The sequence below is a fragment of the Hyperolius riggenbachi genome, chromosome 2 (assembly GCF_040937935.1).
Source record: "Hyperolius riggenbachi isolate aHypRig1 chromosome 2, aHypRig1.pri, whole genome shotgun sequence".
NCBI lineage: Eukaryota > Metazoa > Chordata > Amphibia > Anura > Hyperoliidae > Hyperolius > Hyperolius riggenbachi.
This window is the reverse complement of record NC_090647.1, coordinates 514835413-514854726: the sequence shown is the minus strand read 5'-3', so window position 1 is coordinate 514854726 and position 19314 is coordinate 514835413. Positions and strand designations below refer to the sequence as shown.

The window sequence follows — 19314 nt, the reverse complement described above, 5'->3', positions numbered from 1 at the left end:
TAACTGATTTAATTAGGTGAATAATTTGGTTGAAACATCCTAAAAATCTCTCTTAAAATCAATTTAAAAATGAGCACGTCTAAGTAAAAAGAAGGAACTGCTGCACGGGACCAGTTCATGCTGCTGTAATATGGATGGTATATAGAGCACGCCGGAGCGATTAAACCAAACGCGGAATCTTCGTAAAGATCATAAAACTGCTTCAAGAGGCGCAAATTACTATTTCAACTGGCCGTGTTTAAGTATTCTCTCTTGAGCTTGTTAAGCTCTCCCTCTCAACTCCTATAAAGTCCCTCACCCTAAGCTTCACAAGTACCAGAACTCCACTAGTAATAAATGGTTAGATCGTGTTCATAAGGAATACATTCCTCCAGGAGAACTTAACACATTGCAATGATTCTAGCACAGTGCTCTAGCTGCTTACCTCCATGCCTGGTATGCCCTCTGCTGATAGGGCATTGTAATGAGATGCAGAAAGGAAGCCGTTCTGCGTGGGAGTGGCCAAGGGCTGTCAAACTGAAATTTAGGTGGATAGTGTACTGGTTAACACATTAGCAGCTTCAATGGAGTTATCTTGTTTGAGATAAGTGCAGTGCTTTTGACTTCAGTCGGCAGAACTCCTTGAGCTGTAAATTCTTTGGAATGCTTTGATCTCTCTTTCTCTCTGCAGACAAGAGGATATAGAAACTGAAAGCAGAAGTCCTCCGTTATTGCCTCACACTGCCCCCTAGAGACAACTGGCCACAAATACACATTACAGCAGTACTAATTAAAAGCAGGAAAATGTAACAAATAAATAAAAAAAAGTGCTGAAATAAATTGGCTTGGGGTACTTGCAAGCCACTAAATAAATTGGCTACAAAAGGGTTAAAGGGAACCTAAACTGAGAAGGATATGGATTTTTCCTTCTAAAATAAAACCAGTTGCCTGACTCCCCTGCTGATCCTGTGTCTGGACTGCCAGGCAACTGGTTTTGTTTAAAAGGAAACATCCATTCCCCTCTCAGTTAAGGTTCCCTTCAAGGGCTCTGCCTCTGACACAGAAGACCAGTGTTTGAATCTCGGCTCTTCCTGTTCAGTAAGCCAGCACCTATTCAGTCGGAGACCATGGGCAAGACTCTCTAACACTGCTACTGCCCCTAGAGCACGCCCTTGTAGCTGCAATGGCGTTTAGCTTAGTGTAATTTGCCTTCTTAAAACCGAAGGTATTAGCAATAATTCAGCTTTATGTGAGCAACTGTGGTTACCCACAATGCATCACTTGATCTCTTTATCCACCTTATATCCAGAACCGCTGGAGTCTAGCAAGTCTATAGCTTATACATTTTACAGAGCCACATCAACCCAACATGCAGACAGCTTGTTCCTGACTTATGGTCCTCATCAGGGCATGGCAGGGATTGATAAGGCTGTATGAGATAGGGCTTGGACCAGTACAACAGTGTAACCAAGCAGCTCAGAGTGACCCAAACCACCAGGAAAGTATAGGGGACCAAAAGAGACCTCCTACTAAAAAGCAATGCTCAGTGTAATTTGCTTTCTTAAAACAGAAATCACATTGAGCATTGGCTTTTTAGTAGAAGGGCTTTTTGGTCTCTTTTAGTCCCCTATACTTTCCTAGTGGTTTTGGGTCATCCCAAGCTGCTTGGGAATTCTGTTGACCTATAGCTTGAATACCTTTGTATGTCTGGAAAATCATAACCAGCTATACACTGGAATGGAAAGGGAACTTTTAATAGAATGAATTACAAAATGATTGATGTGTCCTTGATAAGCTGCATTATTATTTTTTTTACATTGACATTAAAATGACAAATTCACTAGGGATAAAAGAGCACTAACAAAGGACTAAACCTCTGCTACTAAGATTGGATAAAGTTTAGAGCAAATAACAATAAGTTTTATGTAGACTCAAACAATATGAACATGAATCTATCAAAAACTATTGGAAAACCAGGAAGTTATCTTTGAGTATATAAGATAACTTCACAAAGCTTTGGCAACTTTATATTCATTTTTATGCACAGGATCGAGGATACAATGAATATGGGCAATATTTATATCTGTTCGTTTTTCTAAAATGAAATTAATGCTCCTTCTAAAAAAAGCTTTTCCACCTTCACAATCACCGCGCTGTGTGGCCATATCGCTACACTGATACATGTACTATGGGAATGTCCCTTATTAGATAATTACTGGTTAGAGGTCCAAAATAAAATATCGTCCCTCTTGCAGAAACCCATTCTCGTTGTCCTTAGCCTTACTTAAAGGACCACTATAGCGAAAATGGTAAAATTTTAAATACATGTACACACATATAAATAAGAAGTACATTTCTTCCAGAGTAAAATGAGCCATAAATTACTTTTCTCCTATCTTGCTGTCACTTACAGTAGGTAGTAGAAGTCTGACAGAACCAACAGGTTTCGGACTAGCCCATCTCCTCATGGTGGATTCTCAAGGGTTTTCTTTATTTTAAAAGGCACTTAGTGAATGGCAGTTGCTCAGTAAAACTGTTAAAAAAGAGTGCAGCGAGCAGGGAGACTGGCCAGCATCTTTATATAAATCCTTTTCAAGGAGTGTCTTTATAAAGAATAAAGGCCATGTTGAGAATCCCCCATGAAGAGATGGACTAGACCAAAACCTGTCGGTTCTGTCATATTTCAATTACCTACAGCAAGTGACAGCAAGATGGGAGAAAAGTCATTTATGGCTCATTTTAATCTGAAAGAAACGTACTTCTTATTTGTATGTGTTTACATGTATTTTACATTTTACAATTTTTCACAATTGCAGTCCTTTAATGTTGGTCTAGACAATATTGAGCTGAGTTGCAGATTAGTGGCTGCATCCAGACACCTACTTCTAAGTAACTGGAAAAGGGTCAAAATACCTTCTACGTCTCAATTAATCATTTTGACGCAACACAACTTAACCTTGGAATCGCGACTACGTACACATTGGGGAACCAAGGACCTCCGCTATATTATGGAACTTTCGGGATAGAACGTGTTGTCTGCTATATTAGGAGTTTCACACTGTAATTGAATAGAAGGGAACACAGATATGAAAATGTATTTTTGAATGCTCAAACAAGTGCCCTCTGACAACTGACATTCCATGTCCATGATGGAGTAAATTCTACTGAAAGATATAACATAAGCGGTATTTATAGCATGTATAGTGGTGACACCATGGTTTAGTTTATGTTGTGTACTTCTTTTTGTTTTTCAAGTTTTTGTCCCTCACGTTCCAGACAGCCTTTGTAAGACCCCCTTATACCTCAAATTCTATTGCTCACTCCCATATATTTATGGTAATGTTGTCACCTATATTGATACAAGTACATTTATCTACCGCCTCTATGCTACGTATGGGTTGGTTTTGCCAATGTATTGATCATTTTGGATATTTTCTTTCTCACTTCTGCACTTCAACAGGTGCATTTTCCAAAGTAGGTAGTTTTATAATGATCTGATTTTTTTGTTCGTGCATCGTGACCTTTCTGTGTATGCTAAAAACTATTAATAAAAATGTATTAAGTATAAAAAATAGCTTTATAATTGCGAGATCCTAAACCACAGTAAGTTAAATAAAATGCTAAGGTTCAGAAGACAAAGGAACTGATGACCTTATTATGGTTTTTATGCTTACAGATATTATAATTACATACACTGTCATTCTTCCCTGTACCACGACAAAGAAAATGGCTGCAGAATAATTGTTCTGACATATGTATTCCGGGCTTTTCTTCCAACACTGGTTTTCCCCCTATTCTTGTTTTAAGTACTTATAAAAGGCAGATGTACATATTCCTGTCTTTATCTCATAATTCTCATAACATAAAAGCAATGATATTATTGTTAACTACATTTTTATGAATGTTTATTTTAAACAAACACTACATTATTTGTATCATTTTCCATCTGTATTCATCTTTCAGAAACAGAAAAGCGATACATAAAATAATTAGTATTAAAATGGAATACAATGTTATCGTAATTTTTTTTTAAGCATTTTTTTCATGAAAGCAAACAGAAAATAAGTGGTATAATTTAAAAGTAATACATAAAATGATAGTAATTGTATTACAAAAATACGAAGGACAAAAAGAAAGTTCCGTTTATGAATAAATATAACAATATCAATATATTGGGAAATAAAAAAGAAAAATTAGAAAGTAGAATAAAGCGAAGTATAAAGATATTATTTTAAAAAAGAAAGACAAAATATCAGTATAAACAAATAAAAGATAAACTTAAAATTATGAAAACCAGAAGTATAAAAGTAAATATTAAATATAGAAAGAAAAACACACCAGCTACAGGACCTGCAAATATCCTCTCACTTATCCCTAGTCTCCATGACAACAAACCAAACTGACATTTGCATTTGTAAAATAAGAACTACTTAAAAACAAAACAACAAAATATAAGATGTCCACACCAACGCTAATGGCAGTTTTCAGGCACAAGTTTCAGGCGAGGGAAAAATAAGCTGCTACAGGCGCTTTTAGTGAAAGCCTGGGAAGTTGATTTTGGCTCCTTGCCAACATCATGTGCAGAACGTCCCTCATTAGGAATTCATGGAAGTCTATACTATGAGTTGAGAGGAGGGGGAAAAAAAACCCCAACAGACTGAATCTGCAACTAAAATTAAAACTTCACAAAGAAGCCTCAGAAAAAAAAATGAAGTGTCATTTCAGGTTGCTGCAGTGATTCAAATTTCTGCTACCACAGAGCTCTGCCAAACGTACATCCTATACACACACACACACACACACACACACACACACAATAGAAACCTTAAGCATGGTGAAAAATAATCATTTACAGCAAGAGAACTGTACTTTTTATATGCTAAAAAAATTGAGGTTTATTTTTGAAAATGAAAAATCTTGACTACGAAATGATGGAGAACAGAAGGATAAGGAAAGAAATCATGGGTGGATTGCAGGCGTGTATTGGCTTTTGAGGGTGTGGGGGATTCATTTTATGGATATACTCACCGAGATGTCTTGTAGCGATAATGAAGATTAGAGAAATCCTGGCAAAGCAAACAGATATGTTTTTTCCACAATCTGTAAAGGCCCCGTAAAGAACTCAGCGATGGAATAAACAGCTCTGAACGCGAAGTATTAAAAGTTTGAGTGAGAGGAAAAAAAAGCACACAGAACACTCAAGCAAATTCCAAATAGTCAATTAGAGTATGAGATTGAATAATGTGGATTTTATCTTTAAGAGAGGGGGGTTATAAAGCAAAAGAGGGTGTGGTTAGACATTCGGCTATCCCGGATAGAAGGGTCGATGCAGGCGCTAGCAACTAAATGCTTGCAGAGACAAAATGGGACGGGAGCCAATGAAATGACTTTGTTTGACTCGGCTGCCAATCTCTCCTGAAGCAGTGCGCCAGACTAAACACTGACACTATTTTAACTCAAATCATGCTCCGGCAGCTGTTTACTCTCTGGCTCTCAGCTACACAGCAGAATTCAGATGACCCCGCGCTGCACGCATTCCTGATCCGCTGCTGCAAGTGCTGCAATCTTTCCAGCTAGAAATGAATCATTTTCAGTGAGGCCTACATTACAGAGCGCCATTATGGTCAACACAGAGACAGATAATATACTGAAAGGAGGGTTACAAGAGCAGATTTATCAAGGCTTGTATACAGAGAACTGCAGTTAAAGCCTTAAAGGGAACCAGAGAAGAAGCACCCTCATGTATTTTACCATATATATCAGTGGGAACATTAGAGAAAACACCTTCTGTTTCATTCTGCACTGCACAGCTTGTTTCTAATCAGACCTGATAAAATCCCGGACTGAGCATTCAGTCTGACTTTGCTCAGGAATATTTATAGCTCAGTCTGTGTTCTCTCATGTCTTTTCAAGTCCAAGCCTGCCCCCTGCTGGCTCTGCTCAGGAATCATTATAGCTGAGTCATTATAGCAAAGCCAGACTGAATGCTCAGTCAGGGATTTTATCAGGTTTGATAAGAAACGAGCTGTACAGTGTGGAATGAAACAGAAAGCATGGTAGGTGTTTTCTCTAATGTTCCCACTGATCATGGTAAAATACATGAGGGTGCTTAGTCTCTGGTTCCCTTTAAGGAATGCTATAAGGTGTGTGTGTGTGGGGGGGGGGGGGGGAGTTGAACTTACCTGGGACTTCTAATGGTCCCCAACAGACGTCCTGTACCCACACAGCCTGTCCTTGATGCTCCGGTCCCCACCGCCGGTTCACTTCCAGAATCACTCGCACATGGGGCCTGATTCACTAAACTGTGATAACTCATATCACAGCTAGCGTTTTTGCGTGGATCCCGAATAATTGTGCGTGAAAATGCTATCGCGGCCATGATATGAGTTATCGCGGTTTGGTGAATCAAGCCCATGGTGTGGAGTGTACTGCGCAGGCGCAAACCTACTGCACCTGCGCAGTACACTCCACACCACAAGCGAGTGATTGACAGCGGCACTCGCGCAGGAGCAGTAAAAGACGACCTCGCGAGGTTGGCCGCTGCACCGGGCTGGTGGCTGAGATCGGAGCGGCTGCGAGGGACATGTCGGCTGCATGCGAAGGATACATACACTATTTTGTCTTTTTTTGAGACTTGTTCTTTATCATTTTTGTTTTTCAAGTTCTAAAATACTTAATAAAAAGAATATTTTTTTAAAAAGACATTATTCAAAAAGCTGTGAGTCTTAGGTCTCTTTTCCACCAAAGTCTGGGGTGTGCACTAGTCACTTTTGACAGGTGGTGGTGTTACCCAGCAGCCAAAACCCATCTCATGTAGAGTCTGAGGAAAATAACCATTGTGCTCAGATGAAACTTAGCCCATTAGGAGCTTCAATGGATTTATCTCGTTTGAGATATGCGCACTGCTTTTAACTTCAGTCAGCAGAACTCGCTGTTCTGTAAATTCTTGGAATGCTTTGATCTCTCTCTCTCTCTACTAGCAGAAAATATAGAAACTGAAAGAAAAAGTCCTCTTTTATGGTCTTACTCTGCCCCCTAGTGAGAAGTGGCCATAAATACACCTTACAGCGGTACTAATTAGAAGTAGGGAAATGTTACAAGAAATAAAAAATGTGCTAAAATAAATTTGCCTGGAGCACTTGCAAGCCTCTAGATAAATTGGCTGCTAAAGAGTAAATGGGTAAATGGGGGGGAGAAGGTGCCTGTCCACCACCTGTGCCGAGCACTAGTAAGTGCCTGGCTAGTGAATGAGAGCAGCAGACAGGTGGTCAGCAAATTCATTGCCTTCAGCTGCTCTTGCACAGCGCACCATGAAAAGTCTTTATTCCCGGCATAGTTGCTGATGAAATTCACTTCTCTATGTTACGTGTTTGTTTAGCCAGATTAAGGTGTCAGCAACTTTTAAAAGACTGCAGGAGAGCTCTGCCCAGGCAGCTCTACATATAATAAACACTGAGGCTGGTTTCAGACTGTGGATTGGCAGCAGCAGTGTGGTCCGGCCTGGGGGCACTGCACTGCCAAAAACATACCACGTTAATGCGCAGTAATCTCCTTCTGGCTGACAGCCAAAGAGGAAGTGACGCTCACTTGCGCTCACTTCCTGTTTTGGAAATATGGAAGGGCACAGACACGTATTGTAAAAATACGCTTGTGTGCCGCAACGCCACCGCGTACATTTTTTTTAATCCCTGCACCACTATAGATGTACATGACTTCTGGTCCGCCGCACGTCGGCACAGAACTGTGCGATAACGTAGATCTGTCCTTGCGTCAGGGATGCAGCAAAAATGCCGCTTCCATCGTATCGCGCCGCAACACAACTTTCATTGGACTGCAGTATGGTGCTGTAAAAATACCGTACTGCCCCAGTGTGAAAGCACACTCAGGCTTAACCCTTTCGGTGTCTTCTGCAAAAGTGAAACCAAGTAAAACTTCAGGTTGTGTTAGGATGTCCATAAATAGTAATGAAGATTTCTTACCATAAAGGTCATCATGCTGTGGCTAATCTTTTAGAGCAGAGAGAACATTCTGAGTTTAGTTTAGGAATATTAGTGTGGCACCACTTGGAACCATTTTCAATGTGTTGAATGAAGTTCCTCCTTCATCCAGGTTTAGGGGATGATTGTTTTCAGCAATTGTCTTTTACTTGTTAGACTGGGATTGTTCTGGGATGGAACATTTCAGAGGTAAAAAATGCAGAAAAAAAGTCTAAACCCCCCAAAAAGTGAGATAAGAAAGTGGTGGGCTTTCCTCGTTATTCGGCTAATTTAGAACTGCTCTCGGCGTCTTTCATTTTACCTGCTGACATGAATGGCTGAGTGAACCCACCTGGTGGCAAGCATGGAGAATCCTGTCCACATAGAGGCACTCCCGCGCTGTGAGGACTCATTGTGTATGCTCAGCCATGGCTGACGGCCGGCTGTAACAATATCCAGTGAAGCGTTTGCACACCGGGCACAGTGATCTCCTTTCTCCAGCGCCGGACAGCTGCACATACAAAAACCTGCTATAGCTTTACATTTCTGGACAGTCGCGGACGCTTTTATCCACGCTATGCTTATAGAGCAATTCCAGGAAGCAAGTATAATCAATCCAGGGACTTTTCAGTGCCATCCAGGAAATCCTGCAACTGTGAAAAAGTTAGAAAGTTTATCTCACTTGAAGTAAATCTACAGCTTTCTTAATATCATAGTCATGGTCTTCCCATTTGCCCCGGTAGGTTAGCCATGCTGGTATACAGCACAGGCCTCAATTCACGGAGCTTTATCAAACACTTTATCAAACGTTTGATAATTTTCCTCATGGGTAAAATCTAATTTTGAATTCACTAAGGTGTTATAGATTTATCAAATGTTTTATCGATGAAATGATCAATAAATCTATAACACCTTAGTGAATTCAAAATTAGATTTTACCCATGAGGAAAATTATCAAACGTTTGATAAAGTGTTTGATAAAGCTCTGTGAATTGAGGCCACAGTGGCATAGTGGTTAGCGCTCTCACCTTGCTGTGCTGTGTCCTCGGGGCACTACCTGCACTGTGTTTGTATGTTCTCCCCATGTCTGTGTGGGTTTCCTCTGAGCACTCTGGTTTGTTTCATCCCACACAGGGGCGTAGCAATAGGGGGTGCAGCGGTAGCGACCGCATCGGGGCCCTTGGGCCAGAGGGGCCCCGAAGGGCCCTCCCTCAACTACAGTTTTAGCTCTCTATTGGTCCTGTGCTCATAATAATCACTTAACAAGCTATTCCCCATCCCCTTCTTGCACCTCTGACACTGTAGTTGCCATTGTCAGGTTTTGGTGCGCCGTATCAATTGTTATGTATAGAGTGCCTAGGGGGCCCCATTGTAAAACTTGCATCGGGGCCCACAGCTCCTTAGCTACGCCACTGATCCCACATCTCAAAAAACATACAGATAAGTTAATTGGCTTCCCCCTAAATTGCACTCTAGAGTACGATACATACACTACTACACTACTACACGATACATACATAGACATATGACTATGGTAGGGATTAGATTGTGAGCTCCTCTGAGGGACAGTTAAGTGACAAGATAATATACTCTGTACAGAGCTGTGGAAAATGTCAAAACTACACTGTAAGCTTGCAAGGACAGGACTCTCTCCCCTTTTGTGTCTTTGAATTCATTATACATTTAATCCATCATGTAACTTTTACAATATACAATACAATAACATTTCTATAGCGCTTTTCTCCCATAGGACTCAAAGCACTTAGGCTCCTTCAGATTCAGTAATTGGTAGTAGGATGAAGTTGAACTTTGAGTTTCTTTCTATTCAGTTAAAAGTAAATAGAGCATATTTGAAAAACTGATTAAACAGGCCTGGATTAAGATGTAATGGGGCTCTAGACAAGGTAGTAGATATGAGGCCCCCTTGTGTTCTTTTTGGTAAGCTGAAGTGCCGAGAGGTCAGAGAAGGCAGCAGGTGAGCCCCTTCACACCCACTAAGCCCCAAGCACCTGCCTAGGTTGCCTGGTGGCTGATCCTGCTCTGCCACCCACCCACTGATTCCTGCTGCTCTGTTCTCACAGTGAACATTCAGAAGCATATTTCAGGATCACAGGGCAAATGGGAAACAAAATGTAACACTTAAAAAAAACCCACACACATATTAAGGTCCATTCACACTTATGCGCACGGTAAAAATCACTGGACATTTCCGCGATCTCAGAGCGATCGTGGTCAGCGCTTTATAAGCACTACCGCGATCGCTGCTTAATCGCACAGACTATGCTGCAGGTAACGCGTTTGCAATTTGCGCTAGTCGCAAAACGCCCGGATCGGCGCCAATCGCGGCAGTGAGAACACTGCCATAGGGTAACAAAGCACTAGCGCTTTAAAAACCGCAAGCGCTTTAGCAAATAACAGGAATCGCCCGCTAATCACTTAGGTGTAAACTGGCCAGTTTATTAACTGAAAAAGAAGAAGGAAAAAAGTAATGTTGAAGGAAAAGCTATTTGGTTTCCTTTTAATGCTGTGTGCTAAAGTGCAGTCTTCTACAAACCTCCCAACTCGCTTCTAATTGTGAGCTTATGCTGTAAGAAGTGCAACAATCTTCTGTCGGCAGAACTCCCTGTGCTGTAAATTCTTGGTATGCTTTGATCTCTCTCTACTAGCAGAAAATATAGAAACTGAAAGACTTCAATGGATTTGGACAGGATTTAAGGTTCTAAAGTGAAACAAGGGAGGCCACTTTAACTTACCTGGGGCTTCTTCCAGCCTCAGTAGTCCTTCAGGTCCCTTACAATTCTTCCACTCTGCTACGTTTAGCAGCTGGCTGAATGAAATGGTCCCGGGCTACTGCACATGCATGGCGTGGGCCACACGCCTCCTCAATCCAGCCAGGAACCTCTTTAAATAGCCAGGAGCATTCATTGCAGTCATGGGCGTAAGCAGAAAATTTTCCAGGGGGTGGGGCGAAAAGGGGAGGGCGCAAGTCATGTGGTACGAAAAATGGGTGTGGCCATGGACCAGGATGTGGGTGTGGTACATGAACTGAGCAATGGTGGGACATAAGACTAGGACTATGGTAGGGATTAGATTGTGTGCACCTCCCACACAGGTGCCCCCCAGTTTAGGCAGTGACAGGGACCCCCCATGTTTAGTGACAGGGACCACCCCTTGCTTAGGTGATGACAGGCAGTGCTGCTTGGATACCCCTTTTCAAAATCTGGATTGAATCCGGATCCGGATACCCAGATAATCGGAATCCGAATTGGATATCCGAACCCAGTATCCCAGATATCCGCCCAGATTCTGATATCTGGGTAGAAAACCGGAAGTGGGCTTTAAATTGCTTTTAAAACGTTTTTTAGGGTAAATGATGCATGTAGCATCATGTTTTTTTAAAGGGAAACACTTAATGATAACGTGGGGACTTAAATTCCTCTCTCTCTCTCTCTCTCTCTCAGTTTGCTTGGATAGTGATAGTTTTAAAAAATATCCGAATTGCTACTTAAAGTTCGGATAGTGGAAAAAGTTCGGATTATCTGGGTAGTTTGGATATCAGAAATCTTGCTGAGCACCACTGATGACAGGTGCATCCATAACAAGTGTAGCCATAAAAACACCTGATTGAAGGATTGACCCTTTTCTTGGAGGTAGTTGGGGCCCCCCTTATAGCTCTAGTCCCCCCTGTAGTTACGCCCCCCGCATGTACAATATAACACATGGTCTGGCAGTACACTTACACACACAGATATGGCTCTTATGTACAATACAAGTGGTACCCTCCTGTAATATCTTCCCAAGCTTGCACAGACTGTGGCCAGACATTAGGCTGATCGCTGTGAATAAGGACAGTGCTGAGTCACAATCTGCATGTGCCTCGCTGCACAGTCTTCACACCTGCTTTCATTTATCATCCCAGCATTAGAAGCACAGAAAAAAGAGGCCTATTACTGGGACGGTATAGGAAATAAAAGCTGAGATCCAGACAAACATAAAAATCCACCACTTAATCCACTTGTGTATAAAATGGAGAAATGTAAACGTTAAATGTATTTTTATACACGAGAACCTGAATCTGTCTCCTGTAATTCCAGGAGCTTCAGCCTAAACAAACATACGGAGCTTGATTCACAAAAGGGTGCTCACTTAGTTAGCACGCCTAAAACCCCCTTAGCATGCCCAAAGTCCTTTAGGACGCGCAAAGTGCAAAGTTTAAAGCGCTGCACGTTGCGCGCTGCACGTTGCACCGGGTGCGATCAAATTGTCGCACCGGGTGTGCCTAACCCGTCGCGCGACGTTTTAGGCGCACCCGTTGCAATGTTTCACACGCACCGCGCAGCGCTTATCTTTGCGCGCGATCAATAAAAGCTTTGGGCGTGCTAACTGCTTAGCACCATAGTTAGCATGCCCAAAGCTTTTAGGCGTGCTATCTGAGTTAGCACCCTTTTGTGAATCGAGCCCAGTGCCCAATGTTAGTTATGGTAATTAAAATAGATGCCGCCCCCCCCCCAGCCCCTCCGATCGCCTCCGGCGATAGGCGATCAGGAAATCCCGTTCAAAGAACGGGATTTCCTGGAGGGCTTCCCCCGTCGCCATGGCGACGAGGCGGGATGACGTCACCGACGTCATGGACGTCGTGACGTCTAAGGGAGTCCCGATCCCCCCCTTGCTGCTGCCTGGCGCTGAAAGTGCTAGCTGCGTTCAGCAAAAAAAAAAATTATTCAAATCGGCCCAGCAGGGCCTGAGAAAACCTCCTGCGCGGCTTACCCCGAACTAAGTTCGGGGTTACCGCCGGGAAGGTTAAAAGAACAGGCAAAGGTTTGTGATTTCATGAGGGCAGCCATCTTTTTGGTTGAAAGAAGTGACAGGGAGCATGAACCACAGTTCCAACTATCCTGTGTCCTGATCACCCCTCCCAGTTGCTAGGCAATAAGAAGAACAACATCAGAAATCCCATCATGCTTTGCACAGCATCAGGGGAAAAATGCCTGGGCAGTTTTCTGTGATAAGGCGGAGCTTAGCTTCTAAGCAGCTAAAAATTAGGCCTGGGTATGAAAAATAAAGTTTTGATGCTGTGAAGCTGTTAAAGAAACACCAAGCCTTTTCAGTGCTGCTGAGTAGATTTTTAGTCTGGAACTTGCATATATCGTTAGCAGGCAGCAGCACTGGTTGTATTCTGGCATTTTCCTTTCCTCATCTTTTGTGGTAAAAAAATAAATAAATAAATAAAAATCTATGGCCAGTATTCTGATCATGTGATTATGCCTGCTAGATGATACAGCTCCTAACTTTTTGAAGTGGGGATTGTTGGAAGTATCAACAGGATTATTACCTAAACTGCAGTATAGTATATATATAGTCTCTAAAATTGTGATGATGATGACAATCTCTATGGCATTTCCTGTATTCCCCGTGTTCATTCCCTGATGGTTGTGTGTGAATTATATCTGCATGTTTTTCTTCAGTATATTGTTATATTGGGTGCCTATCTGCGTGTACAGACCACTCTGCTCCATCTGGGAGGAGGGTCATAAAAATTTAAAGTGGAATAACAGATAGGTATAACATACAATTAAAAACTAGCCTGTCAACTCCTTATTTACTATATGCTTATCCTACCTGCATGCTTGTGAAAATTCCTATCTCATCACCCACTGCCCATCCACTACCACCAGACACATTCAGTTAGTAATGAAAGCAGCCACCTTGCACAATAATGTAATACCCAGTTTAATTTGAAAGCGGGGCACTGCTTCCTATCAGTGTAGCTTGTACACAGAAGCTCACTCAGTTCTTATTTCTGTTCTGAGAGAAAAACAAAACAATTCTCCAAGCAGTCTGGAGATCCTGATGTAGCTGCCAGTGCAGCTCAACCATTGGTGGAAATGAAAGTAAACCTATTAACCCTTTTGAGACATTTGAAAAGATGTTATTACGATGGTTATAATGGTGTGGCTAATCTGTTGGAGCTGAGGGTGAATTCTGACTGTAATTCCATTTTAATGAAAACATATTCAGGAAAGGAACGTGCTCCTGCTGATGAGGACCATGTGGGATTCATAAGCAAAGGCACATTTTTCACACCTCCACAGATGTCTCCAGTCGCCACAGAAGAATATGAGAAGAAACACTCTGCAATTTACAGTAAGCAATAATTTCAAAACTGCATGCAAAGTATAAAAACTTCTAGTACATAAAGGGAAGGTCCAAGCAAAAAAAAAAAATGAGTTTCACTTACCTGGGGCTTCTACCAGCCCCATGCAGCCATCCTGTGCCCTCGTAGTCACTCACTGCTGATCCAGTCCCCCGCTGGCAGCTTGCCGACCTCGGAGGTCAGGGCCACATTGCATACATTTTTACGCATTCCAGCTAGTGCAGGAAAAAAAATGTACGCATTGCACCACTAACGCGTAAAAATGTATGTGTTAATGTTCCTGCACTAGCTGGAATGCGTAAAAATGTACGCAATTCGGCCCTGACCTCTGAGGTCAGAAAGCTGCCAGCGGGGGACTGGAGCAGCAGTGAGTGACTACGAGGGCACAGGATGGCTGCATGGGGCTGGTAGAAGCCACAGGTAAGTGAAACTCATTTTTTTTTTTTGCTTGGACCTTCCCTTTAAAGAGAATCTGTAAAAAAAAAAAAAAAAAAAGAGCCCCTGGGGAGTACTTACCTTGGGAGGGGAAAGCCTCTTGATCCTAATGAGGTCATCGCCCGCGTCCCTCCCCTCCCCGCTGATTGGAGGGAAGGGATGCGGGCGGGGACTGGAGCTATGCAGAAGGCAGGGGTAGCGCCGAGACTGATACTACATATTTAAACACAGCCCACACAGCGCGGCTGTGATTTATAGGGGATAGCAGAGTGCAGGGGGGGCTTAGGGGGATCTGGATAGCAACAGAGCCTGGGCTGTATAGGCAGACCCAGCCTCTGTATGCGGATAGCATTGTCAGAACCCCACCTCGGGTTCTCTTTAAGTAAAAGAGTGGGAACAAGTGGGAAAAAAATCTTTCAAAAAGACCTTGTACTTTTTGAGAAAATCAGTATTAGGGCTCATTTCCACTAGCGCGGAAATCGGGCCGAATTCGTAGAGTTTCCCTGCAGGCAAATCGCACGGGGAAACTCTCCCATAGGCAACTATGGCGCCGGCCGAATCACTTACCCTAGCGATTCGGCCGACACTGGCCATAGTTTTCGAGCGGGAGGCTGCGAATCCTATAGCAGTGCATGGTACGGCTCATGGGATTTGTCTGCTTTCCCACAGAGCAGAAAATGCCACCGCGCGCCTCGCAGCCGCACGCGAGGGTAGCGGAAATGGGCCCTTAAAGTTGGCAGAAATTTCCGCAGAAATCTGCATTGGAATGCAGAAATCGTTAGTGGTAATCAGCAATGGCGGAAAGCGGAATTTCCGCGGAATCGGAAATAGGCAATTCTGACCATCCCTAGGTGAGTATCTTTTTTTTTTTTTACTTATGCTTTAGACTCACTAGTTATCCCCTGCAGTAGCAGAAAGAGAGGCAGGAAACAGCACAAAATAAAAACCATCAGAGATGAGTAATAAAGGCTATTCATGCTGTTATCTGAGAGCAAACACTGAAATCTCACTGCACATGCACATGTTTAACAATAGAACAATAATGTAGACAAAGGTCTTTGAAGAACGTTTGTGGAATGCCCCCAAAAGTCGGAGTGCCTCAACTCGGAAAAGGTCAAAACTTTACCATAATATATCTCAGATCAGATTGCTCGTCAGATCGGCATGATGGCCCATACACACTTGTGTGTAAAGCTATGCAAACACGTCAAATATATGTTGTTTAATATGTCTGACAGATATCACTGTATCAACAACGCTCGTTATAAAATATGTAGCTAGCGACGGTAACAACGACAAGCAACTGATATTCTGCACCATCCAACTGGCAGATCAATACAGACGACTATCGTGGGAGATATAGGGCTTGATTCACTAAGACAAATAGCATGGCTTATCCGAGTTAACACGCCGTATCAGAGTAGCATAGCTGACGCTACAAACTTATGTTTGCTAATTGGCAATGATGAGAGCTCCACTCATCCTGCCCTGAGCCCCTGCGGGTTCGTAGTGCTTGCTGTGCTACTCTGATAAGGCGTGTTAACTTTGATAAAGCGTGTTATCTCGGATAAGGCATGCTATTTGTCTTCGTGAATCAAGCCCATAGTGTGGCATAGACTAGAAAACTATAACACATTCTGGGGGAACATCAGACACAAAGGCGCAAAAAATCAGGAAACACATTAGTGAGCACAGAACTGTAGAGTACTTTGTCACGGTATATTCGACCCTTGTGGCTCCACCCACTTTTTTGCCACTTCTACTGCAAGGGGGCAACAGGTACCTATTCAGCACTGGTTAGGACAGGCATGGGCAAACTTGGCCCGCCAGCTGTTAAGGAACTACAAGTCCCACAATGCATTTGCCTTTATGAGTCATGACTGTGGCTGTCAGACTCCTGCAATGCATTGTGGGACTTGTAGTTCCTTAACAGCTGGAGGGCCAAGTTTGCCCATGCCTGGGTTAGGATGCAGAAATATTACCAGCAATTATGTCATAAACAGCATCTAAATAAATGAGCGGTGACATATACACTTGACCTTTTATGCACATGAAGTGATATGGAAAATAGGCACTGTAGTGACATATAGAAGACTGCTTTACATTTTTCAGGATACCCACTTTTACGGTAATTTTCCTGGTTTCAGCATCAGAAACGTTTCATTTATCTATATATTGCTGTATATTGGTATGAAGCCCCGCCTTCCCAGTGATGTTGAAGCTAGCTATGTGGAATACTCCCCCTAGAGCATTCTGGGAGACCAGGTATATTTTGTACTGGCTTTGGAACTCTCAGTTAAGGGCCTGAGCCCACTAGTGCAGTTGTGTTTACTTTTCAGCAACACCTCAATGTTACAGAAGCTGAGAAGCAGACACAACTGTGTTAGTGGGTTCAGGCCCTAAATAAACATTCCGCAAAGATCACCTGACAGGACTAAAGAGGTTTTCGCCTGTGATAAATGTCAGAATGTAAATCAGAGTCAGGAAAGATTTTACAATGGGCAAACACTGACTAAAAAATATATACGGTAAATGAATATTGAAAAAAAAAAAAAAAAACAGTTTGAACCCTGGTCTCCACTGACTCAGGAGACCTGGGTTCAAATCTTAGCTCTTCCTGTTCATTAAGCCAGCACCTATTCAGTGAGGAGTCCTTGGGCAAGACTGACTCCATAACACTGCTACTGCCTACAGAACGCACCCTAGTGGCTGCATCTCTGGCGCTTTGAGTCCGCCAGGAGAAAAGTCCAATATAAATGTTCTTATCTATTTACTATATTATTTTGACTACTGTTCCTCTTTGAAGAGGAACTCCAGTGAAAATAATGTAATAAAAAAACACTTCATTTTTACAATAATGATGTATAAATGATTTACTCAGTGTTTGCCCATGGTAAAAGCTTTCCTCTCCCTGGTTTACATTCTGACATTTATCACATGGTGACAATTTTACTGCTGGCAGGTGATGCCAGTGGAAAGAGATGCTGCTTGCTTTTTTGGCAGTTGGAAACAGCTGTAAACAGCTATTTCCCACAATGCAATGAGGTTCACAGACAGGAAACTGCTAGGACCATGGTCCTCACAGTTTCCTGTGGAAGGGGTTTCACCACAATATCAGCCATACAGAGCCCCCTGATGATACATTTGTGAAAAGGAATATATTTCTCATGTAAAAGGGGGTATCGGCTACTGATTGTGATAAAGTTCAATTCTTGGTTACGGTTTCTCTTTAATATAACATGTGATCAGACGTTTAGAGCGAGCTCTTGTGACACGTGTCAGTTCCCACATAGAGAGAGGAGTATATAAATAGCGGTGCTGCAATGCATGGGATGAGGAGGCAGATTAGACGCTCAGCCTCTGCACAGTCTGCAGGATTTGCTGGACCTGCACAAGCATATTCTTAGCACAGATGAAATGCATATCAATGTGCTGCTGGGTCATTTCAGGTTATGCTTGCTTTCTCTGGACATTCCTCCTCCTGATATTTCACACGTGAGGCTATGAGGCGCTGCTGTCTACAGCTGAAGGATGATTCTATTCCTCCATGATTGACACGTATACGCGGACCACCGCCGCATATTAATCAGCTGTAACACACTCTGGTCTAATGTGCACCTGAGCTCCCTGACATGGGAAATTACTGTGAAAATCTACAGAAGAAACAGGCATATTGCTCTCCATGGGACACACTGTCATAGGGATCACCATAGCAGCAAGTACAGCTGCTATGGGGCCCATAGTGTTTGGCTGTGATGGTGTGAATAGTGTTTTGCTGCGGGCCCCCTGTGGCGCAGGGTAAGCGATGTGTGCACTGGACTATAGTTAGCCAGCAGTGTGCAAAAGAAAACTCCCATCTCCAGGAGGCTCCACCGGCGACCTATCGCCTCCATGCGTCACGTCTCTATGACAACAGCGCCCCCTCTTGTCATGTGACGCGATGTTGGGCCATGTGAAGAGAGGGGGCGCTGGCATCATGCAGACACGGTGAAGCCACCTAGGGAAGTGAGTTCTCTGTTGCGCACTGCTGGATACTTATACTAACTGTGGGGGAGAACACACTGGCTACCTATACTAACTTGATTAAAATAAAAAAATAAAAACTTAATAAAAATTTTGCTATGGGGCATCCACGATTTCTAACTATGCCCTTGATTGGCCATATTCACTAAACTTCGGTAAGATTTCTGTGCGCAAGCAGCGTAGCATAGCACACGTGTGTTACCCAGGCAACATGGGTTGCGCTAATTGTGCAAAGTGCGCTACGTAGACTTCTGTGTAAGTAACTGTAAAATTGTTCTGCGCTGTTTGGCAACCTTACCAAACTTTGGTGAATTTTGCCCACTGGCCTTTAGATAGTATCCTGCTACAATATTTTTAGACCTGTTTTCAACAGAACTGTGTAATTATCGTTATGGTTTTGAAATCAGCTGTTTGTGTTGGGATTCTCTATTCAATCACTGTGCTCACCCCAACCGTACATGTTCAAAAACACATCACTAAAATACAAAAAAAAAAATAACAAAAAATTTAGTGGTTTGATTGTATAATTGTTTAATTATTGTTTAATTGTGTAATTAAATCGACTCTTGACCAAGGTATGGAGCTCAGTTGTCTATAGACAGCTAAGTTTTGTGCTGGCGGCGACAGGGTATTGCGTCCTGTGCACAGAAGCCACCGGCCTTAACCACTTCAGCCTACAGGCCATTTTACCCTTGAAGCGGAACTGAATAATTTAAAAAAGTGTTTCGCTTACCTGGGGATTTTGCC

The 19314-nt window shown here is 42.7% G+C and overlaps 1 long non-coding RNA gene across 6 annotated transcripts in view; it reads right to left on the bottom strand.

Moving 5' to 3' along the window:
- The window catches only part of LOC137547222 (uncharacterized), a 562452-nt gene that overhangs the window by 245966 nt on the left and 297172 nt on the right, over nucleotides 1-19314 (bottom strand). Inside the window, exons 6-7 of one of the 6 annotated variants that reach the window (XR_011026529.1) lie at nucleotides 8308-8608; nucleotides 425-664 (exon numbers count right to left, since the gene is read on the bottom strand). The exons of 3 other annotated variants lie outside the window; for them this stretch is intronic. This is a non-coding gene — a long non-coding RNA (uncharacterized lncRNA). The remainder of the gene's footprint in view (nucleotides 1-424; nucleotides 665-8307; nucleotides 8609-19314) is intronic. 2 more of the 6 variants (XR_011026530.1, XR_011026528.1) reach the window with 2 other exon arrangements.